Source organism: Gossypium hirsutum, chromosome D06 (assembly GCF_007990345.1).
Source record: "Gossypium hirsutum isolate 1008001.06 chromosome D06, Gossypium_hirsutum_v2.1, whole genome shotgun sequence".
NCBI lineage: Eukaryota > Viridiplantae > Streptophyta > Magnoliopsida > Malvales > Malvaceae > Gossypium > Gossypium hirsutum.
Window position 1 is genome coordinate 36,607,223 of NC_053442.1, and position 25,038 is coordinate 36,632,260.

The 25,038-nt window shown below is 38.4% G+C and overlaps 1 pseudogene; it reads left to right on the plus strand.

Moving 5' to 3' along the window:
* Window positions 1–8,542, plus strand: part of LOC121218405 (uncharacterized) — a 12,166-nt pseudogene extending 3,624 nt beyond the window's left edge.
* The last annotated feature ends 16,496 nt before the right edge of the window (window positions 8,543–25,038 follow it).

Sequence of the window (25,038 nt, forward strand, 5' to 3'; positions counted from 1 at the left end):
GGCGACTAGTACTCAGACTGGGCAGTGTCTGGAAAAATTTTTCAAAGTTTGTTAACATCTCGTGTCCGACTCCCGGTGTCGGTCTCGGGTTCGGGGTGTTACATTTTATTGGTATCAGAGCTACGGTTTGTCGATTCTAGGACTACCGTAATGTGTTGGGTCTAGTATACATGCCATTTATGTGATTACTTGATAGTGTGGTGACTTCTGACAATTGTAATGTGTTATAGTAATGGATCCCGATCGTGACGAGTGGTAGCTGATGATCTTGAGAGTGTAGGGCCTGCTCCCGCGCAAGGGCAGTGCCGGTAGACTCTCAACCTAATGCTAGTAATCCGAATGATGAAGCTAGACAAGCATTCTATAGCGTGATGAATGATTGGTTCAACCAATACATTCGAACTAATATGGCTGTTCCACAACCTCCATTCCCGACAAATACTACCCCGCACCTACAATACCACCGGTAACTGACCAAATAAGGTCAAATAAGCCCCCAGTTGACAGAATCCGAAAACATGGGGCTACTGAATTTAAGGCTATGGATAGCGATGATGCCGAGCAAGCTGAATTTTGGCTGGACAACACTATCCGGGTACTCGATGAGCTATCTGTACACCGATGAATGTCTAAAGTGTGCTATCTCCTTGCTACGTGATTCTGCCTACTATTGGTGGAGTACTCTGACTTCTATTGTGCCCCGAGAGCAAGTAACTTGGGAGTTTTTCCAAACTGAGTTTCGGAAAAGTATATCAGTCAGAGATTGTTGATCAAAAACGGAAGGAATTTCTTGAGCTTAAGCAAGGCTCCATGTCGGTTACTGATTACGAGCGAAATTTGTTAGACTTAGCAAATACGCTCGGGAATGTGTTTCGTCCGAAGCTATTATGTGTAAACGCTTCGAGGATGGGCTGAATGAAGATATAAAAATGTTCGTTGGCGTTCTTGAAATACGAGAGTTCGTGGTACTTGTTGAACGAGCTTGTAAAGCCGAAGAGTTTAGAAAAGAAACCCGAATCTGTGCCGGTGGTTTGTGAATACCCGGATGTTTTTCCGGAAGAATTACCGGGTTTACCACCTGTTCGGGAGGTAGAGTTTGGTATTGAGCTTGTACCTGGGACTACGCCGATTTCGATAGCTCCGTATCGTATGGCACCAACTGAGTTAAAGGAGTTGAAAGCTCAGTTGCAAGAACTGACGGATAGAGGTTTCGCTCGACCAAGTTTCTCACCTTGGGGGTGCACCAGTATTGTTCGTGAAAAGAAGGACGGAACCATGAGGTTGTGCATTGACTATCGTCAGCTGAATAAAGTGACGATAAAGAACAAATATCCGTTGCCGTGCATCGATGATTGTTCGACCAACTGAAGGGAGCCTCAGTGTTCTCAAAAATAGATTTGAGATCGGGCTATTATCAGTTGCGAATTCGAGATCCAGATATTCCCAAAACTGCCTTCAGAACGAGATATGGTCACTACGAATTCTTAGTGATGCCGTTTGGGCTCACTAATGCCCCTGCGGTATTTATGGATTTGATGAATCGGATCTTCAGACCGTATTTGGATCAGTTCGTAGTTGTGTTCATTGATGACATTTTGGTCTATTCAAGAGATGAGACCGAACATGCTGGGCATCTGAGGCTAGTGCTGCAAATTTTGCGGGATAAGCAGTTATATGCTAAGTTCAGTAAGTGTGAGTTCTGGTTAAGAGAGGTTAGCTTCTTGGGTCATGTGGTATCCGCGTCGGGTATTCGAGTTGACCCGAACAAAATTTCAGCCATACTTGACTGGAAACCTCCGAGAAATATTACTGAAGTTCGGAGCTTTTTGGGGCTTGCCGGTTATTACCGACGATTTGTGAAAGGTTTCTCGATGATAGCCACACCAATGACGAAGCTACTTCAAAAGGATGTTAAGTTCGAGTGGACGGAGAAATGTCAGAAAAGTTTCAACCAACTGAAAACTCATTTGACTGAAGCTCCAATTTTGGTGCAACCCGAATCAGGTAAAGAGTTTGTCATTTATAGTGACGCATCCCTACTTGGGTTGGGTTGCGTATTGATGCAAGAAGGTCGAGTCGTGGCCTATGCGTCGAGACAATTGAAGCCACACGAGAGGAATTATCCGACCCATGATCTCGAACTAGCTGCCATCGTGTTTGCTTTAAAAATATGGCGACATTATCTATTTGGTGAGAAGTGCCATGTATTTTTGGATCACAAAAGTCTCAAATATTTGATGACTCAACGAGACTTGAATCTGCGACAAAGACGTTGGCTTGAGTTGTTGAAAGATTACGAGCTTGTCATTGATTACCACCCGGGAAAGGCTAACGTGGTTGCGGACGCCTTAAGCCGGAAGTCATTGTTTGCTTTACGAGCGATGAACGTGCATTTGTCTGTTCTACCAGACAGTGTGTTAGTAGCTGAATTAAAAGCTAAACCATTATTGACTCACCAAATTCGTGAAGCTCAGAAAGTCGATGATGAATTGGTTGCAAAACGGGCTAAGTGTTTTCCGAACGAGGAATCGGAGTTTCAAATTGATGATGATGATTGTTTGAGGATCAGAAATCGTTTGTGTGTTCCAAGGAATTCGGAACTCATTTCGATGATTCTGAACGAAGCCCATTGTAGCCGAATGTCAATTCACCCGGGGAGTACGAAAATGTACAACGATTTGAAACGTCAATTTTGGTGGCATGGTATGAAACGGGACATCTCCGACTTTGTTTCGAGATGTTTAATATGTCAACAAGTGAAAGCGGAACATCAAGTGCTTTCAGGATTACTCCAGCCGATCATGATACCCGAGTGGAAATAGGATCGAGTCACAATGGACTTTGTGTCCGGACTGCCCTTGTCAGCAAGTAAGAGGGTTACGATATGGGTTATTGTTGATAGACTGACTAAGTCGGCTCATTTCATCCCCGTACGTACGGATTTTTCATTGGATAAACTAGCTGAATTGTACGTTTATCAAATTGTGAGATTACACGGGTACCTGTTTCTATCGTGTCGGATAGAGATCCGAGATTCACCTCACGATTTTAGAAGAAATTGCAAGAAGCTCTGGGTACTAAGCTGCATTTTAGCACTGCTTTTCACCCCCAAACCGATGGTCAATCCGAGCGGATAATTCAGATACTTGAGGATATGTTGAGATGTTGCATCCTCGAGTTCAGTAGTTCATGGGAACGGTATTTACCTTTGATTGAATTCGCTTACAACAATAGTTTTCAATCAAGTATTAAGATGGCACCTTATGAGGCTTTGTACGGTCGTAAATGCCGTACACCATTGTTTTGGACCGAGCTCGGTGAAAGCAAAATTTTCGGAGTTGATTTGATTAGAGATGCTGAACAGAAAGTAAAGGTAATCCGTGAAAGTCTGAAGGTATCCACGGATCGTCAGAAATCGTACGCAGATTTGAAACGAAAAGACATCGAGTATCAGGTGGGAGACAAAGTGTTCCTTAAGGTTTCACCTTGGAAAAAGATACTCAGGTTCGGCCGTAAGGGCAAGTTGAGCCCAAGATTCATTGGGCCGTACGAAATCTCCGAACGAGTTGGTCCGGTTGCGTATAGATTGATTTTGCCCCCGGAGCTTGAAAAGATTCATGATGTCTTTCATGTTTCGATGCTTCGACGCTATCGATCTGATCCATCGCATATAATTAGCCCATCAGAGGTTGAAATTCAAGTCGACATGAGCTATGAAGAAGAACCGATGCGTATCCTAGCTCGTGAAGTGAAGGAGTTGCGAAACAAAAGAGTTCCGCTAGTAAAGGTGTTATGGCTCAAACACGGGATCGAGGAAGCTACTTAGGAGACCGAGAGCTCGATGAAAGAACGATACCCAAACCTATTTACCGGTAAGATTTTCGGGGACGAAAATTTCTTAAGTGGAGGAGAGTTGTGACAGCCCAAAGTTGACCCTAGTCGGGAAGTGGTTTCGGGACCGCTAAACCGAGTCACTGAAATGTTTGAATGTGATACTTATTGTGTAGAATATGTAATTATGAATGTGTGAAAATTTCAAGCTTCAATTTGGTTGATTTCATGTGAATTTAGTCAATAGGACTTATGTGAGAAAATTCTAAAATGTGATAGGTCAATGTGTGAGGACCTACTAGTGCATGTGGACAAAGGGGGACTTGCATGTCAAATTCCCCCCCTAATGAGTAGTGGCCGGCCATGACAAAGAATGATGGGCAAAACATGTCATGAAACATGTTTTGTTAGTGGAAGAATAAAATAAGAAGTATGGGTAATAAAGAAATGGAAAACAAAAGAAAAAAAATGTGTGTGTAGTGTTTGTCCCCCCCCCATTGCCGTGAGCTCAAGAGAAGAAAGGAGAAAAGTTTGTGTTCATCCTTTCTCACCTCCATTTTAGCCTAAATTAGAAAGAAAAACAAAGAAAAATTTTCTCATCCTTTGGTTCATCCTTGGCCAAAAATTTTAAGGAGGAAAGAAGAAGAAAGGTGAAGAGATTCGGCCATGCATGTAGCTAGGCCAAGGTATGTTTGATGATGTTCCATGAGATGCATGCATGTTTTAGTTGTTAGCTTGAGTTCTACCTAGCCCATGGTCTAAATCTTGCTATGTGATGGAAATGGCACTTGACCATGGATGCATCATTCTTGGTTGGTGTTTGATGTTGTGGTGATGAGGCATGAGGATGAGTTAAGATTCGGCCTAGGTGGAGGTTGTGTTAATGCCATTGCATGCAAAATATGAAGCTTGTTAATGATGCATGTGATGATGGCTTGATGATTCTTGAACCTCCTTTTTAGCATTTTTGTGTGAGCACATATGTGCATTGGTTGCTAAAGGGAGAAGAATCGGCTAGCAAGATGTGTGCTAAGGCCGAATGTAACTTTGCATGTTGATGAGCAATGCATGTGTTAAATCGATGAAAAGGGGGAGGATGCTTTACTAGTGTGTATATGTGTGTATTAAGTGTTGAAATCGACCCCAAAAATGGACATGCATATTCGGCCAAGGGGAAAGAAATTAGCTAATATGTTGTGTTGATGCATGATTTTTGCATGTATGAGACTTTAATGTCTAATGTATGAATATGGGCTAAGTGCCTTGTGTTCATCTTTTGATGCCTAAATGATGAAATCAATTTATTTGTTTGATTAAGCTCAAGAGCAAAGGGGAAATAAATCCGATAAAGGGAAGGAAAAAGTGGTCGGATAGTTAGCGGGATCGTTCGACAACACCCGAGGTAAGTTCTTGAGTAAGAGAGCTTAAATTTCGATGTGATTAAATCATGCTCTATGTGTGGCTATTGAGCCGAATGTACAAGGACAATATGTGCCTTGTGTTTGAGTTTCGTAAACGAAAATGAAATATGAATGTGCCATGAATTATTGTTAGATGTGCATGATTAATTGAATGCTGTCCGGGCTAAGTCCCGAAGGCTTTGTGCTAAGTGAATATATCCGGACTAAGATCCGAAGGCCTTTGTGCGAGATACTAAATCCGGGTTAAGTCCCGAAGGCATTCGTGCGAGTTGTTAAATCCGGGTTAAGTCCCGAAGGCATTCGTGCGAGTTGTTAAATCCGGGTTAAGTCCCGAAGGCATTCGTGCGAGTTGTTAAATCCGGGTTAAGTCCCGAAGGCATTGTGTGAGTTACTAAAACCGGGCTATGTCCCGAAGGCATTTGAACGAGGAGCTATATCCGGTTAAATCCCGAAGGTACGTGATTTGGTAATGAATGAGCTTGCTGTAAAATTCCAGCGAATACTCGAAAAACATCCCAATATGGGGATATGTTACGTATGTGTTAAATATTAATCGAGCCCTTACAAATAAATGTTCGCTCAGTTGATAAACGAGCTACCGGCCTTCGGCCAAGTTAGTTTATTGTGTATGTACATAAGGGTTGTTAATGTTGTGAAGCAAGTTTGATATCGGTAAATTGCGTATTATGAAATATTCCGTTTAGCTAAATGTGTGCTATTATTTGTGCATGCTGGAATTCCTTGCTCAAACTTACTAAGCATAAATTGCTTACTCGTTACATTGCTCCTCTGTTTTATAGATTTTTGGTTCTCCAGCTATCGGACTCGGGATCTTGAAGTCGAAGTTGCCCACACTATCAAAGGCTCTTTTGGGTACTATTTTGGTTGAATTTTGATATGGCATGTATAGGACTACCCATCGTTGTCTTTCGAGTACTTTATGAAATGTATAAGTGTACAGCCATGCGAAAATGGCTTGTAGAAGTGGAGTATGGCATTAGACCATGCGTATTTATGAATGTATAGATGGTTTCATGATGTAACTATGTTGGAATGGAAGTGTTGAGCAAATGATCAGCCACTAGAATGGCTAAGTATGATCATATGTGGGCTTATGTATGACAAGGCCCTAGTTGGTCCATGAAACCCCAAATTAGGTAAGGTTCACTTTGAAAACAGAAGCTGATAGCAGCAGTGGTGTGGATTGGAAAAATCACAAGAATTCGTAGGAGTGGAATTAAATAGTGAATAAATTATGTAATCGAACCTTGATGAATCTACTTTCATATGGAAGTAACGAAACAATTATAGGAACAGTACAGAAAGAGATATTCGGGTTCTTGTGGAACAGGGCCAGAACAGTTTCTGGATTCCCTGTTCCGCCTTTGGAAATTCACTATAAATTTACCAGAGATAATTAGGGGTCATACCATATATGTATGGATTCCTCTCTGAGTGTAGTTTCCATAGAAACAAACGGCATCAGTATTTAAGCTCTGTGCAGAGAGATATCCCAGTCGTAATGGGAAAAGGTCAGTGTAGTCGACCCCTGTAACATGGGAGACTTTGACTAATAAACTGTACTAGTTGGCCCGACCAAAAATTCTAGAAAGAAATCCATAGGTGAGAACATGAGTCTAGTTTCAGGGAAAAATCACAAAACTGATTTTTGAGTTGTGAAACTCAAGATATGATTTTTGAAGCGACTAGTACTCAGACTGGGCAGTGTCTGGAAAAAATTTTCAAAGTTTGTTAACATCTCGTGTCCGACTCCGGTGTCGGTCTCGGGTTCGGGGTGTTACAGGAAATCACTGTTTGCTTTACGAGCGATGAATGTGCACTTGTCTGTTCTACCCGACAATGTGTTAGTAGCTGAATTAAAGGCCAAACCATCATTGATTCATCAAATTCGTGAAGCTCAGAAAGTCGACGATGAATTGGTTGCAAAACGGGCTGAATGTATTCCGAATGTGGAATCCGAATTTCAAATTGATGATGACGATTGTTTGAGGTTCAGAAGTCGGTTGTGTGTTCCAAGAAATTTAGAACTCATTTCGATGATTCTGAACGAAGCTCATTGTAGCCGAATGTCAATTCACTCGGGGAGTACGAAAATGTACAACGATTTGAAACGTCGGTTTTGGTGGCATGGTATGAAACGGGACATCTCCGACTTTGTTTCGAGATGTTTAATATGTCAACAAGTGAAAGCGGAACATCAAGTGCCTTCAGGATTACTTCAGCCGATCATGATACCCGAGTGGAAATGGGATCGAGTCACAATGGACTTTGTGTCTGGACTGCCATTGTCAGCAAGTAAGAAGGATGCGATTTGGGTTGTTGTTGATAGACTGACTAAGTCGGCTCACTTTATCCCCGTGCGTACGGATTTTTCATTGGATAAACTAGCCGAATTGTATGTTTCTTAGATTGTGAGATTACATGGAGTACCTATTTCTATCGTGTCGGATAGAGATCCGAGATTCACCTCGCGATTTTGGAAGAAATTGCAAGAAGCTTTGGGTACCAAGCTGCATTTTAGCACCGCTTTTCATCCACAAACCGATGGCCAATTGGAGCGGATAATTCAAATACTCGAGGATATGTTGAGATGTTGTGTTTTAGAGTTTTGTGGTTCATGGGAAAGATATCTGCCTTTGATCGAATTCGCTTACAACAATAGTTTTCAGTCAAGCATTAAGATGGCACCTTACGAGGCTTTATACGGTCGTAAATGCCGTACCCCATTATTTTGGACTGAACTTAGTGAAAGTAAGATCCTTGGGGTTGATTTGATTAAGGATGCCGAGCAGAAAGTCCGAGTAATTCGTGAAAGTTTGAGAACCGCTTCGGATCGTCAAAAGTCGTATGCGGATTTGAAAAGAAAAGACATTGAATATCAGGTTGGAGACAAAGTATTTCTCAAAGTTTCACCCTGGAGGAAGGTGCTTAGATTTGGTCGTAAGGGCAAATTGAGTCCGAGGTTCATCGGTCCGTACGAAGTATCCGAACGAGTTGGACCCGTTGCATACCGATTAATTTTGCCCCCTGAGCTCGAAAAGATTCACAACGTTTTTCATGTCTCGATGCTTCGACGATATAGGTCCGATCCATCGCACGTAATTCCTCCATCGGAGATCGAGATTCAATCTAATTTGAGTTACGAAGAAGAACCAGTTCGTATTTTAGCACATGAAGTAAAAGAACTACGAAACAGGAAAATCTCATTAGTGAAAGTACTGTGGCATAAACACGGAATTGAAGAAGCCACTTGGGAACTTGAGGACTCTATGAAGGATCGATATCCAAAATTATTTACCGATAAGATTTTCGGGGACGAAAATTTCTTATGTGGGGAGAGTTGTGACAACCCAAATTAGACCCCGGTCGGAATGTGGTTTCGAGACCACATTACCGAGCCAAAAATTTATTTTTGTGTTTTAATTACATAAATTTTTGTGTGACAGCGAATATATGAGAAATTAAATGCTTAATATTAGCTTTAGGATTGTGAATTAATTCAAAAAGGACCTAGTTGACGAAGTTAGAAAAGATGATAGATGAATTATAAGGAGTAATTAATAATAGGGAGAGGAAGCATGGCTTTGCATGTCAAATTGCCCATAAAATACATGGTGGCCGGCCAAGGAGTGATGATGCTCCACTCATTCTAATTTAATATGTTTTTTTTGGTTAACAAATGATGGGAATAATAATAGGAAAGTGAACAAAAAAAATGGGTGTTCATACTTGCCATCTTCTAGCCGAAAAACCAAGAAAAAGAAGGGGAGAAAAATTTTGAAGAAGTTCGGCCATTGCTTGTATCTAGGAGGAGTGTTTGATGTTGTGGCATGAAAATGAGGGAGTTTGAATGCTTAATAAGGAGGGAAGAAGGAGTGTTCATGTTTTCTTTCTTTTCCAATTGTCGTAACTAGAGGAAGAAGAGGAAGCAAGATTCGGCCAAGGTGGTCCTTTAGATCAAGGTATGTTCAATGATATTTTTGGAAGTTTACACAACCTTTCGGTGATGAGTCTAAATTCTATCTATCCATGGTTGGATTTGGGGTTGTTGGAGAGTTAGGATTCGGCTAAGGAGCTTAAAAAATTTTAGTTGATACCTTGATGCTATTAGCATGCTAGTTATATGGATGTGTTAAGTTGCTTGTTATGTTAGCATGAAAGTTGAAATTGTTAAGCTATTTTGTTGGAGGTGCCGAATTTAGGACTAAGAAGAGAATGAGTATTCGGCTAACATAGTGGAAAGGTGGGTGTTGCCGATTGCTAGATTTAGACTATGGGAGTGGCTATAATGGGCATTAAGATGTGGAACTTAAGAAATGTAGTTATATGTGGATTTACATGATGTTACAAATAGATGTGAAAATATGCTAGATTAGGAAAATTCGATTAAGTGTTCATGAGATGAAATTAGGTGTTTAAATGATGTTATAGTTGGCATTGTACATATATACATACATTCGGCCATCTAATTGAGTATGAAGGTGGTGTTAAATCTAATTGTGATGCCCATTCCGAAGTATATATATATATACATATATATGTATATATACATAAGTATGCCCATTCGTGATGTTAGCTTTAATTATGTGTATGATCGACTAAATGGGTAATTAGTGAGGATGGTTGCCGAATATACAAACATACATATGCATGTGTAATTGAATTATGAATGTTTAGCAAGATGGTTAAACTAGTTGATTTATTGATTAAGCTCAAGGAGTTAAAGGAGGAGAATCAAGCAAAGGCAAAGAAAAGATCATCGAGTAGCCGAGTTGGAACCGTCTTACCCAACACAAAGTAAGTCATTAAGCATATAGTTGTATTAATTTAAATGATCATAACGTCTATGTAATGATGCTGAATGGAATGATAAATATATATATACATGTATGTATGTGGTGATGAAAGTGTTGGATGAAGAGAAAAGAGGTGAGATGTATTGAGTTGTTGATCTCGGCACTAAGAGTGCGGGTATAAACATTTATGATCATGAGATTGGCGCTAAGTGTGCGAGCTTGATTATGTAGCACTAAGTGTGCGAGCTTGATTATGTAGCACTAAGTGTGCGAGCTTGATTATGTAGCACTAAGTGTGAGAGTTTGATTATATAGCACTAAGTGTGCGAGTTGATTATATAGCACTGAGTGTGCGGACTTAATATATACTTTTGAATCATTATGAACACTAAGTGTGCGACATTATTGAGTCGATCACGGACAGCGGATCGGGTAAGTACCTTGAGTTCGTGATTAATAGGCGTTATGTTTATATTTGAAGTTGAGCTTGGTAAGTTTGAACCTATGTGACAATTATAATTGAAGTCACGTACATAAGATTTATCGTGGAATAGGTGAAAGGTCGTTTAGTTGTATGATTGTAACGAAAATAAAATGATGTATGAAAATGCCTCGAATATCCTATTGATTAGTATATGGAATGTGAATGCATGACTTGGTATGAGATTGAACCGATAGGTTTGAGGAACTATGGTATGGTTCGGTATGGATGGAGTAACTAGCCTCGTTCCATTTTGCTTCCTCTTGTGATAATGTTATTAATGGATGGTAGTGCATTGCTTATGACTTACTGAGTTATATACTCACTCGGTGTTTCCTTGTCACCTATTTTAGGTTTCTTGGACTCGTCTCTTTTTGCGTGATCGGGCCGTCATTGGAGTCATCACACCGGCTAGCAAGTTTTGGTACTTTCTTCTTAGTCGGCTTAGGAGAACATTTCGGCATGTATAGGCTATTATGTTGTGTTTGAACTTTGGTATGTAAACTTTTAGCCATGCAAAAATGGCATAAATGTTCGGTTGGGTTTGGTTTCATAACGTTAGGTCGTAAATCTTGATAATTCGACCTTTTTATGCCATATGTCATGGTTGATTATTTTTGGTGTTAAAATTCATGATATGGAAATAGTGTAGTAGGGAGATGTTTGACAATGATTAGCCTTTGGCATGGCTAGTCATGATCATAATTGGTGATATGTATGATGAATTACTAGTTAGATCAAGGAGAAATCACGAAATAGGCATAGTTGCTTTCGTAACAGATGCTGGCAGCAGCAGTGACGTGAGATTGAAAAATCACTAAAAATAGTAGGAGTGGAATTAATTAATGAATAAATTATGTAATCGAATCTTGATGAGTTTATTTTCATATAGAAGTAACGAAATGATCATATGGACAGTATGTTAAGAGATATTCAGGTTCTCGTGAGACAGGGCCAGAACGGTTTCTGGATTCCCTGTTCTGACTTTGGAAATTCATTATAAATTAACCAGAGATAATTAGGAGTCATGCCATATATGTACAGATTCCTCTCTGAGTCTAGTTTCTATAGAAACAAACGGAATTGGAATTGAAGCCCTGTGCAGGGAGATATCCAAGTCGTAATGCGAAAGGGTCAGTGTAGTCGATCCCTGTAACATGGGAGACTTTGACTAATAAACTGTACTAATTGGCCCGACCAAAAATTCTACAAAAATTCTACCATATAGGTATATGAGTGTAGTTCCAGGGAAAATTTACGGAACTGGATTTCGAGTTTCAGAACTCAAGATATGATTTTTAAAGCGACTAGTACGCAGATTGGCAGCTTGTCTGGGAAATGTCAAATAAGTGGTTTGAAGTCTGTTAACACCTCGTGTTCGACTCCGGCGACGGTCTTGGGTTCGGGGTGTTATAGTAAGAACCAAAGGTATAGGAAGATGGTTGAACGCCACACCGATTCGGTGATAAGTTCAATGGAGTTCGGATTGACACCACTAGCAAGCTAGATAAGTCGCTTCGAGACTCGAACGAAAGAAGAGAGGAGGTAACCTCACAAGAACAAAAGTTCTATTAAGTTTAATTGATCAAATTCTGTAACCTTTTACAATAAACAAGTAAGCTATTTATAAGCCTAAAATGCCTATTGATATTCGGCATCTATGTTGTTCACACTAACTTAAATTCTGTTCACACAGGTATTTAACATGTTCACACAAATAGCATTAAAATCCAGTTCATGCTTGAAGATGGTACATGAATTGGCCGAACCATCATGATGCTTCACTTGATGCATTCATGCATCCTTAGCCTTGAAGAATCTCCATAATTCCATGAATGTGCAGCTCTTTAATGATCCTACATCTCCCTTGGCTGAATGAGGCATTAATGTGCCTAAAATACTTGAATGGTCATCTTGAAAATGCATGAATCATGCATGAAACGTCCCATGTATTTTCCCCCATAAATATAATCCATGAATCTTCAAATACATGAACTTTCAGCAACTCCCTCTTGCATGAACGTCCCAAATGCATGTGCTCCTTTAAATGCCATCCATTGAACCTCAATTGTGCATGCACACTCCCATACATTGCACCAATCCGTTCATGAACCTGCAGCAAATTAAATCAGCAAGTTAAATGCATTTCAAACACATTAAATTAGCAGCATATGAACTCAATAATTTGCACATTAAATTTGGCCATACATATTAACAATTTTAGACATATTTAAAACATCATAATTAATTAAGTATTTAATTTAGATATAATTAAAACACTTAATTAATTATTTGTCCAGATTTTAACAAATTAACTAACTTAAGATAAACAACTAATTTAACTAATGACAAATTAAATGGTTTATTTCAGCAAAATAAATGCAAGCTAAAGAAAGCTAAAAATAAGCTCATTGGGTTAAGATTGAGCTGAATTGAGCTTGAGTGAGTTGACTTGAGCTCGAGTGAGCTGGAAACGAGCTAAACGGAGCTTAACGAAATGAAATTGAACTAATTCAGCTCGCATGGATTTGCAAACAATGCTTAGGGAGCTGATCCAAAAGTGTGCCCGGGGCATGGTCGTATCATAACCATATCACAATCAAAGTATCTTTCAAAAACCAATTCACGAACAAGATTGTTATTACCATCCAAGGAAATCAAAAATATTTTAGAAATTTCAGGAGGCTTACCTTTTGGAGCAGGAAAATAAAGTTCGTTTTTACCTCGCTCGCTTAACAAAAACCTTCGCTCCTCGGCGATGTAGAGTAGTCGAAATTCCTTGCTTGAATTAACCTTTTCAAATTGAATCTCCATACTCGACAATAGAGCATGCATCATAATCAAATTGGAATTATAATCAAAATACATCGAGAACTCATCCAAATGATTATGTAATTGAAATTTCAGTCGGTCAATTTTGCTCAAAAATGCGGAATTTGGATAACAAAGTAGATTTGAGGCACCATCTTCAACTTTAAGTGCACTAACCATTTTACATGTCATCGTCATATCAAACAAACAAATCAAAGACATGCATGTTTTCAAGCATTCATACGTCTCAAATCTCATACGCACATTCTTGTTTATACAAAGTAGTTTCTCACAAAAGATCAATGAGTGTATATTTTTACCCAAATCAAGCCGATGGAATGGCTTATATGTCTTTTTATCTTGCAAATGTCGAATAATTATTATTTTACTAACAAACTCATCAGCATCGCAATTTCCAAAAGCGTTATTCTTTTGCCATCATTCCGCGCAAATGTATTATCATCAATCAAAGGATGGCAAGTAACCACATCAAAGTTCAGATCACTTCTAAAGGACAATTCATCAACAAGGTTTCCATCAACAATCGAATAAAACAGAGGTGCTTTAAGAATTTCAAAGCTCATACCTCGCTCCTCTTTTGGCATAGGCGAACTAAGATAGTTGAGAACGTTACCTTTTTCAACCAAGGTGAACCTTCTCTCCTTGGAAAGGTATTGGAGTTGTAAATTATCGTCACTCGGCCTTGTGGATACCTGAAAAACAGAAACAGAACAAGAACAAGTTTCATATGGATTAGTTGAAATGCTCCTCACTTTTTCTAGTTCATTTGTCTCTTTTTCGCTCGTTTCTTTTTTAATCTCAACTTCTTTTTTTCTCTTTTTATTTCCTCTCGTTTTCAATTTTATTTTCGACCTCACTCTCTTTTTTGATTTCTTTTTCTTTTTCAATCTCTTTTTCTTTTCTTTTGATTTCTTTTTCTCGCTCGCACTCTTGTACAATCTCAATTTCTTTTTCGAATTCTTTCTCTTCATTTTCTTTTTCTCTCACTTTTTCGATTTCCTTACAATGTGCAGTCGACACGAAAGAATCAAAAATATAATCATTTGCCCCAAAGGAAGAGAAAATATTTTCATAGGCTTCTCGTCCATTTCTTCGGGAACAATCCTCCGGGAAGGACTTCTTTGAATCATACAATGAATAACTCGTCCTCTCTCGTTTGTCATGTCGAGAAGTTGCAAGCTCTAGGCTGTCGCGTCTTGAATTCCTTGACGAATAGGAATCCCGATAAGAATCTCTTAGCGAGTAGTCTCTGGACGCGTATCGCCGCAACGATCTCGACTCCATTTCTCGATTTGGTAGATTTTGTTTTCGTCTGGCTCTTTCCTTCACTCGATCCAATCGGTCATGCAATTTATCAAAATTTGATTTCACCATTCTACGTATCTCTTGCTTCAAATATTGGAAATCTGATTCGGAAAATTCTTGTGACATGATTTTTTTTTTGCTAAAAAAATGATTAAAATAAAATAGAAAGTAAATACCTCATCACAAAAATCTCACGTTTCACTCACAAAGAAAATTGGATAACACTCCACTCGTGTTTACACTTGTTTAATGGCTTTTGCTCGCTCTAATGTACTCACCACTCGTGCCTTTTTCCGCTCGTCTCACTCTCGTGAATTCGTATTTTGTTTCAAGAAGACTTATTGCGGCTTAGAGGGTCGGCTTCAAATGGGTTACAAGGGATAACGTCGGGTGTAGGGTAGGCTAAACAAAGAAAATAAAAATCAAAGTATGTGTGGCGTTTTGGGGGGGTAGAGGGAATGGTAGAATGAATGGATGCTTGGAAGCAACAAGAAACAAAATAAAACTCACAAGACTTTTCACTTTTTTTTTATACTTCAAAATTATTTTTTTTGAATTTTTTTTTGAATTTTTTTTCAAATTTCCTCTTCTCTTTTTTTTGATTTTTTTCAATTACAATATGCTAAAATACAAAGGAAGAAGAGAAAAAAAATTACAACCTAAATTTTTTTTTTCACGTTACGAACCTACTCCGAGCTTGGTACGAACGTCGGCATTCCTCGTTTTAGTAGCTCTGATACCAGATGATGTGATCTAGCCCGGATTAATTGAGTCGTTTCACGTAATTGCCTGATCGTCGACCAGGAATAGTTGAGTTATCGAAAATAGGATGAAATAAGGCTAAAGATGCGAAAGCTTTCAAATGGTTTTAAAGGTTGGCTAAGGTGATGGTAAATTTATAAGGGTAGTAGGCTCGATTTAAGGATAAAAATAAGAAAAATGGAAGTTGATAAATGAAGGCTCGGTTTTGTAAAAAGATATTATAGTTGGGTAAAATCTAGGATAGTCGGTGGAATGGATAAATGAGCTTAAACGCCAGAAACGATTCAACACTAAAAAGTGTCACCCCGATTTCTATTCGGTTCAAGGTGGGATTACGGAATTGTAGAAGGGTTGAACGCCACACCAAAGCAAGGTGATAAGTTCAAAAGAGAACGATAGACGCCACTAGCACGCTAGATAAGTCAGATCGAAACTCGTACGAATTTAGAGAGGAGAAAACTCACTCTTTGAACAAAGTTCATTCAAATGATCAAAAGTCAAAAGTCCTTTTTACATGTTTGAACTCGAAATTTATAGCCAAATAAGGGCTAGCCGAATGGACAAAATACTTGGCTGAAATTCCATCTCTAAATTCACTTAATTAAGCTTAAAATTCTAAGTTGCTTCCTAATGCATTTGGGAGGTCAAATTCAGCTTCTAGATGCCTTGAAATTCGGCTGGAGAAAATTTGAAGCCTTGGTTGCTGAATGGTGCATGTAAAGTCAGCCTAGGGAGTGAAGCTTGGCCTTAATTGCGGCTCCTTGATCAGCTAAACAGATTGGACTTCTTAAAATTCAGATTGGGTTCTCCAACCGATCCTAAGTGTGAACTGAGGGAAATAATCAGCCCTTATGTGTGAACACACGAAAATGAAAGGACTTAGGGTGTGAAAGGAACAATTTCGGCTGGTGGAGCTTTAAAAATGCGTTGGTGAGCTGAATAATCAGCTTAGAAAATTGCAACGGCAGCCTCCTCTTTTAATGCTATCCCAAGTCCCATGCACACACTAAATTCGGCTGGTTGGGAAAATACAACAGCAACTTTCGCTTTAAATGCCGTCCCAAGTCCCATGCACTCAATAAATTCGGCAGCTTTGGAAAAATGCAGCAGCCACCTTTTCTTTAAATGCCGTCCATGTACCTGCACCTATTAAAGTCAGCCATTAACTCTCATTTTAAGACAAATTAAAAGGGAACAATAAGACTTATTAAATTCGGCAGCCACATGGTCAACAAGGCATAATAAATTCGGCAACCATTAAGACAATTTATCCATGCTTTTAATTTCGGCTGGAACTATGACATGTTTAACATTCTGTATTTAAACAACAGCAGCATTAAACAACAGCAGCAAAACACATTAATTAACAGCATTAAATTCGTCCAAAGTACACAATATCCTGCACATTAAATTCGTCTGGAAAAATTAATTGACAACATGAATTAAATTTGTCTTAAATTTAGACACACTTAATTAACTATTAGACATCTATTTAATAGGTAATAAACTAAGACACATTAAAATAAAATGTCCAGATTTTTAAACAAATTAATTAACTTATTTAATTAACTAATCAGCAACTTATTTATTCCATCATTTAAATGCAAACTTAATTAAATAAATTGCATTCTAGCTCCATAAGCTAGAATCCGCCCAAATTGAGCTGGGACGAGCTTGTGAGAATAACGAGCCTCGCTCGTGAGTCGAGCCAAGAAATGTTTCCAGGGCAGGGTCGTATCACCAACTCTGCTGTTCACACCTAAAGGTTGTTCGTGTGCCACAATCAGCAATAAATCATTGAGGCGCATTTAGCTTCCTAAGGAGGCATCAATTCATGTTCACACCTCTTTAATTGATCAGATACTTGCATATTCAGCTAACTTCAAAGTCCACATGGTTTGGCTGTTTGGGAATTGCAAAAGGCAAGGCTGTTGGCGTCTTCCATGCTTAGAAATCTTCAAGGATATTATTGTTCAATTTAATAGGCAATCAGCTGAATTAAACTGATTTAGAACATGTCTATTCAGCTGGACCTTGTACCAACCTATAAATACTTGGTCTAAATCATGTAATGAGAACTTTTTGAACCTTTTATGAATTTTAAGTTAATTGTGAGTTATTCAACTCCCTTTGTTTTTTTGTGACTCAATTGACTTATCTAGCTAAGTCTAGTGGTGTCAATCTGATTCATTTTGAACTTATCACTTCTAGCAAGTGTGGCATTCAATCCCTATACCGATTGGTTCCTATCTTTCTAGATAGAGGGTCACAATTTGTTATCTTTAGCCAATCCATTACTAAGTGTTGACATAAGAATCGGGTCAATATTCTCATATAATATTGGTTCGTTCTTCAACCTTAATTTAAAACCCAACTTCGCCAAAACTATCCATTTAACATCCCCTTGTAAACCGACCATCTTTGAAACCAGTCATATTTATCCTTCAATTGCGATACTACTTAATTTCCGATCAGGAACATTCACAACTTCTAAACAATTCTGAGCACGAGTTCACATCACGTTGATTGTTGCTGGTTCTAGATTGGAGAAATTGGGATGTTTGCAGAAAATGAAATGGATGCTTTTTTAGAAATAAAGAGAAAGAGAAAGATGAAGATGAAACAATGAGGGGCACTAGAAGGAAAAGAGATGAAAGCTTCTTTGTTGTTGCCATGGTAGTCTTTGTTAACCACTTCACCCTGCTTGGTGATGCGAATCAGCCCGAGTTAATCGAGCCATTTCACGTAGTTGCCCGATCGTCGACGAGGAGTATCGTACCAAAGAAATGGTTTGTTTGTAATTGGCTAAAATATGAGGGAAAGTGATGGGTATAGGTTCACAAAAAGGTTAAGTAGGATATGGATAGGTTCAGCAAGAGAAAGATTGAGGAAGATGGTTAATTTTTTTGGCTCGGTTTAAGGATAAAATAATAAATATAAAATATAGGATATTCGGTGGGGATGGATAAGTGAGCTTAAACACCAGAAACGATTCAACACTAAAAAGTGTCACCTATATTTCTATTCGGTTCAAGATGGGTTTACGAAATTGTAGAAGGATTGAACAGCACACCAAAATAAGGTGATAAGTTCGAAAGAGAACAATTGACGCCGCTAGCACACTAGATAAGTTAGATCGAAACTCGTACAAATTTAGAGAGGAGAAAACTCACTCTTTTGAACAAAGTTCATTCACTAATTTGGCAAAAAGTTTTTTTTTACAATGAAATGAAACAAGTATTTATAGACACACAATAGGCTAGTCGAATGGTTTTTTCTTAACATGCATGATCAGTTTTAATTTCAATTAAAGAGCTGATCAATTCTTTGAATTCTACAGATTTCTCCATGTGCATGGAATTTGCCAAAAAGTCTCTTCTAGATGCCTTGAAAATCCAGCTGAATTATTTGAAGGAGCTTGGGAGCTAGTGATGCATGAAGGTTCGGCCTAAAAGCTTGAGAAAGATTTTATTGAGACTTCTTGGTGAGCTGAATAGCTTGCATGCTTTTAAGAGAATTTTGGGGTTCTCCAAAAGCCACTTGGTGTGAACAAAAGAATAGGAGCAGCCGTGTGTGTGAACACATGGGATCGAATGGCCAAAAGGTGGGAAGAATGAATTAGTTGCTGGTGGCGTCTTCCAAGGTGCTTTGGTGATCTAAAAGAGCGGCTTTGGAGAATGAAACAGTAGCCCCCAAGGACCCTTTTTGTTCACGAAGGGATGCATAGAGGAGAGTAAACAGCAGCAGTCCCATTGAATGCCGTCCATGACAAATTCCTGCACCTATTTAATGATACGAGTCATAAAGGCCCAATCCAAGTTCAAGAACGTGATGGGCTCAAATTGCCACAAGGCCCAATAACAAGATCAAAGGCCCGACAAATGCGGTCCAAACTAAATGGGACCATTCAAGAGCTTGTTAGCAAGGCCTTAGATGCATACACGAGAGAACAAGAAAATCAAGACTCACTTTCTTATTTTCAAGAAAATCAAGAAACCGAATCTTGACCCAATTTTGCTGTTCGAAGAGATTTCAAGAATCAAGAAAATCAAGATTTCAAATCTTGGAAATCTTGGTCCAAGAAACCAAATCTTGCAGCCAAAACGCATTGGATCTCCATTACGAGCGTCAACGACCCAATTTCGGTAGGAGATGGATCACAAGCTCAAATTCTTAAAGGCGAGGCCCAATAAGCAAATTCCCAGCCCAATCAAGAAATCCATACATATTTAGTTGAAAATCAGGCCAAAATGTCAAAGGGCCCAATTTGTAAACATTTTAGTTGTTTAAGTTAATTTTTAAGTTTTAGGAATATCACATGTTAAATTCGGCCCAAAATAGCCCAATAGGATGCATGGCCAAATTTTCCTTTGTTTTTTTTAATTAAGTTTAAATTTTTTAGGTTTTCTAATTAGATTAGGATTTGTTGGAGGCCTATATAAGCATTGGCCAGCCACCCTTTGTAAACATCTTATTATTATTTTTTCTATCAAATTTCAGATTTGTTGAGTGCAGAATTTTCTTTGGGGTTTTCTCCAAGAATTCTCTCTTGAGTTTTCTTTAGAAGTTGTTTTAACAATCTTTTGATTGTGGGAGCCATCTTCAACCTTCTTCTTGCCATCGATATTCTTTGGAGGGGAGATTAGAGCCGTTTGAAGGAATTTGTGAATTCTTTCGGGAATTCAAGGGTTCTTAGGACTTTTCTTTATTTCTTGCTGTTTCGATTCGTTTCTTTATTCCTACTTGTGTCGTTTCATTATCTAATCTTTTTTGCTGATCTTGCTTGTGTTTCAGCTTTGTTTAACTCCAAGATCCTTCCATTTAATCGGTCTACTTTTGGGCAGTAAAGTTTCGAATCAAAATCCCTAAATCCTAGGGTTCTTGTCGATTAATACATTCTGATTTTGGGGAAATCAAGTTGCTGGAATTTGGGGTTTTTCTTGTCGTTTTGTTCTTGGGCAGATTCGGCTTGTGGGAAAACAATCTTGGACTTCGATTTCGTCTTCTTGAACACCAAAAGCAACTATTCATTCGTTCTTTGGTTCTTGGCTGTTTTCTAATTGTTTTTGGAGATTTCAATTTCAGTTCTGATTCGTTTTAATCTTTCCTTTGTTTTGATGTCAGATCTGTTCGTTTAGAGCTTTCGTAGGAGTTTCCCGTGACTTGACGACTCGATCTTGGTCTGCGCGCATTCCTCTATCATTTGGTATCAGATTTTGGGCGTTTTGGGTGTTCTTGGTTGATTTCTAAACTGATCTCTATTTTTTAAAGCATAAACAGCAATTTTACCCAGAAAAATTGTTCAAAAAAAATTCATTTGAGTGGGTAAACGTTGTCCGATTGATCTAAAATTTTACATACATGTTTTTGGCACCGTGATTGAATATAAAAAAATTATTCCCGCAAAAAATCAGTCAAAAAAGTCAAAAAAATCAAAAAATACAAAATTCAATAAAAATTTAAAAAAAGATTCAGCGGGTTGAATTTGGTGCCCAAAATTTCCAGATCAAAAATTAAATATATAAGGACACTCCAGATTTAATTTCGTGATTTATGGAGATCGGGAACACCTCGAACGAAGTTGTCAAGTTACTCCGTAGTTTTTCGGGTTTTCTGTTTTCAGCAATTTTTATTGATTCTTAGCTGTAGGTTTTCATTTGTTTGCCTTTATTCTTCCTTTACGTTATCTAACACCTTCTTGTTTCTTGTGTTAGTAGGATTTAAACGTGTGCACAACTTCTTCCTCGGTGCAACACGAATCAATTGGTGTCTCGTCAGTTTTTGGCATCCTAGTGCAAATTAGGATTCTTTGGTAGATCAGTTCATCCACTCTCTAATTGGTTGATATAAACTCTGATAAAGAACTCACAAGATTAAATTCTACCTCATTGAGAATTTGAATTTTCTTTTTGAGTGACTAACGGTGAGGTTTGCTAACTTTTATTTTTGAGTGTTGAGTGTTTATTTTTGCAGCTTTTTTGGAAGATGTCTAAAGATGGCCATAATGATACACTTATGGAAGTCCAACAACAGTTAGAAGGACACGCTACTGCAATCACACAAATAAATGCTACCCTTCAAGCATTGAATACTACCTTGAATGAGGTACGAATGAATCAAGAACTTCAATATCGAGATCCAATCAGGGAAGATAGGAATAACCAGCCCCATAGGCGCGGCCCTCGACGTGTCCCTAGAATGGATGATGATTTTCATGATCGTGGACAACCTTCTTTGGCAAAACCGAAATTCACAATTCCCCAATTTCATGGTAAGAATGATCCTGACGCTTATTGTGAATGGGAATCTAAGATTGAACTCATGTTTCGGTATTATAAATGTCCGGATGATGAAAAGGTAGCGTTAGCAACACTGGAATTTTCTGATTATGCATTAAGTTGGTGGACTCAACTTGGGGTAAATCGCCATCGGAATTATGAAGGTGAGATTTCGACATGGGATGAGTTGAAACAGATTATGCGTAAAAGGTTTATTCCACCTCACTACTATAGAGAAATTAAAACAAAGTTGAGAAGACTTATCCAAGGTAGTAGGACGGTGGATGAATATTTTAAAGAGATGGAGATGCTCATTCAGAGAGCTAATGTAGAGGAAGATGAAGAAACAACTATGGTTCGATTCATTGATGGTTTGAACAGGCCGATAGCTAATACATTGAGGCTACAAACTTACATTGATTTGGAAGAAGCAGTTCACAAAGCCATTGAGATCGAGCAACAATTAAAGGAACAAAGGCTTGGGTCCTCCTCTACTTCACAATATTATCGAGATAACAATTCCAATTCTGATTCTAAGAGTTCAAAACCACCTTTTGTTACTAGCAAGTCTTCTTTGAGTAATGGAAGTAAACAATCAGATTGGAAAAAAGGGGCTCCTGTTAAAACGTAAACACCTTCTAAGCAGCCCAATTTAGGTGATTCGAGTGCGAAGAGGACTCGTGAGATTGAATGCTTTAAGTGCAAAGGGCGTGGTCATTATAGTAGAGAATGCCTTAACACGATATTACTTCTTCTAAAAGATAACGGTGAGTACACTTCCGACTCTGATAATACAGATCCAGATATGCCAGAACTTGTGGATGACAGTGATAATGGCGACGAGTTGGTCGAACCACCAAAGGAAGGGGACTTTGCTAATTTTCAATGCCTTGTAGTTCGTCGAACCCTTAACATTCAGATGAAAGATGATGATAGCCAAAGGGCCAATATTTTCCATTCTCGGTGTTTTATTAAAGGTAACTTATGTTCACTCATTATTGATAGTGGTAGTTGCTTAAATGTGGTGAGTAGCTATTTGATTGATTCTTTAAAGTTGCCTTGCACCAAACACCCTAAGCCATATCACCTTCAGTGGCTTAATGAATGTTCCGAAGTTAAAGTTACGAAATAGTCCTTGGTCACTTTTAAACTCGACAATTATGAGGATGAATTATGGTGTGATGTAGTCCCAATGCATGCGGCACACTTGCTCCTTGGACGACCTTGGCAATTTGATCGTGATGTTACACAACAAGGTAAACTTAATCGATACTCCCTTGTATTTAAAGGTAAGAAATTCACTTTTGCTCCTTTAAATCCTACTGATGTATATAAAGATCAATTGAGGATGATAAAATTTTGTGAGGGGGTAAGGGAGAAAGAGCAAGTTCAAAAGACAGAGAGAAAGAGGCTAATAGTAGTGGAAAAAGTCAAAATTTAAAAAGCCCAAAGGTGAGTGAACCCTCTAGTGGTAAAATGAGCGGAAAAAATCTTTTGGCAACAAAAAAAGATATGAAGAGAGCCCTACTTAATAAACAGCCTTGTATCCTTGTGAGGTTTAGGCAAAATTATTTATCTTTATCTAACATTAACGAAAGTCTGCCTAGTATGTTTCAATCTCTTTTGCAGGATTATGAGGATGTTTTTAGTGAGGCCCTAAAGGTTTACCACCTTTACGAGGGATAGAATATCAAATTGACTTAGTACCCGGAGCTTCAATCCCAAATCGACCAGCCTATAGATGCAATCCCGAGGAGACAAAGGAATTGCAAAGGCAAGTGGAGGAATTACTAGACAAAGGGTACATTCGTGAGAGCCTAAGTCCTTGTGCTGTTCCTGTCTTATTGGTGCCAAAGAAAGATGGTACGTTTCGTATGTGTGTTGATTGTTGCCCAATCAACAAGATAACTGTAAAGTATCGACACCCAATCCCTAGACTTGATGATATGCTTGATGAATTACATGGTTCAATAATATTTACAAAAATTGATTTAAAAAGCGGTTATCATCAAATTCGAATGAGGGAAGGGGATGAATGGAAAACAGCTTTTAAAACAAAATTTGGATTGTATGAATGGTTAGTTATGCCTTTCGGCCTTACTAATGCACCTAGTACATTTATGAGATTAATGAATCATGTTTTGAGGCTACATTTGGGTAAATTTGTAGTAGTTTACTTTGATGATATTTTAATTTACTCAAAGTCATTAGATGATCATGTTTTCCATGTTCGAACCGTTTTGGATATTCTATGAACTGAAAGATTATTTGCCAACCTTGATAAATGCACATTCTGTTGTGATAAACTAATATTCTTAGGTTTCATAGTTAGTGCTCAAGGTATTCATGTCGACGAGGACAAAGTTAAGGCAATTAAGGAGTGGCCGACTCCTAAATCGGTAACTGAGGTGAGATCTTTCCATGGTTTAGCCAGTTTTTATAGACGATTTGTGAAAGATTTCTCTACTATTGCTGCCCCATTGACTGAAGTTATAAAGAAATTAGTGGGTTTCAAATGGGGTGAAACCCAAGAAAAAGCTTTTCAGACTCTAAAAGCTAAGTTATGTTCCGCTCCTTTGCTTAAATTACCTGATTTTGCTAAAGCTTTTGAACTTGAGTGTGATGCTTCAGGAATCGGAATCGGCACTATTTTAATGCAAGATAAGCAACCTATTGCTTATTTTAGTGAGAAATTGAACGGTGCACAGTTAAATTACTCGACTTATGACAAAGAACTATTGGCATTAGTTCGTGCACTTCAAGTATGGCAACATTATTTGCTGCCTAATGAATTTGTCATACATACAGATCATGAGTCTCTTAAATGGTTAAAGGGACAAGGTAAGTTGAGTAAAAGACATGCCCGATGGGTAGAATTCATTGAAACATTCCCTTATATGATTCAATATAAAACAGGTAACGATAATGTAGTTGCAGATGCTTTATCTAGACGATATACTTTAATAACTACATTGAATGCTAAAGTCTTAGGGTTTGAACATATTAAAGAGTTATATGATGATGATACTGATTTCAGCCATATCTATAAGAATTGTGGACATACTGCTTTTGAAAAATTTTATCTTGTAGATGGCTTGCTTTTTCGTTTAAACAGGTTATGCATACCAAAGTGTTCCATGAGAGAATTGTTGATTCATGAAGCCCATAGTGGGGGATTAATGGGACATTTTGGAGTGGCCAAAACACTAGACATATTGCAAGAACACTTCCATTGGCCACATATGAAGAAGGATGTGGAAAAGGTATGTTCCAAGTGCATTACATGCAAACAAGCAAATCTAAGGTAATGC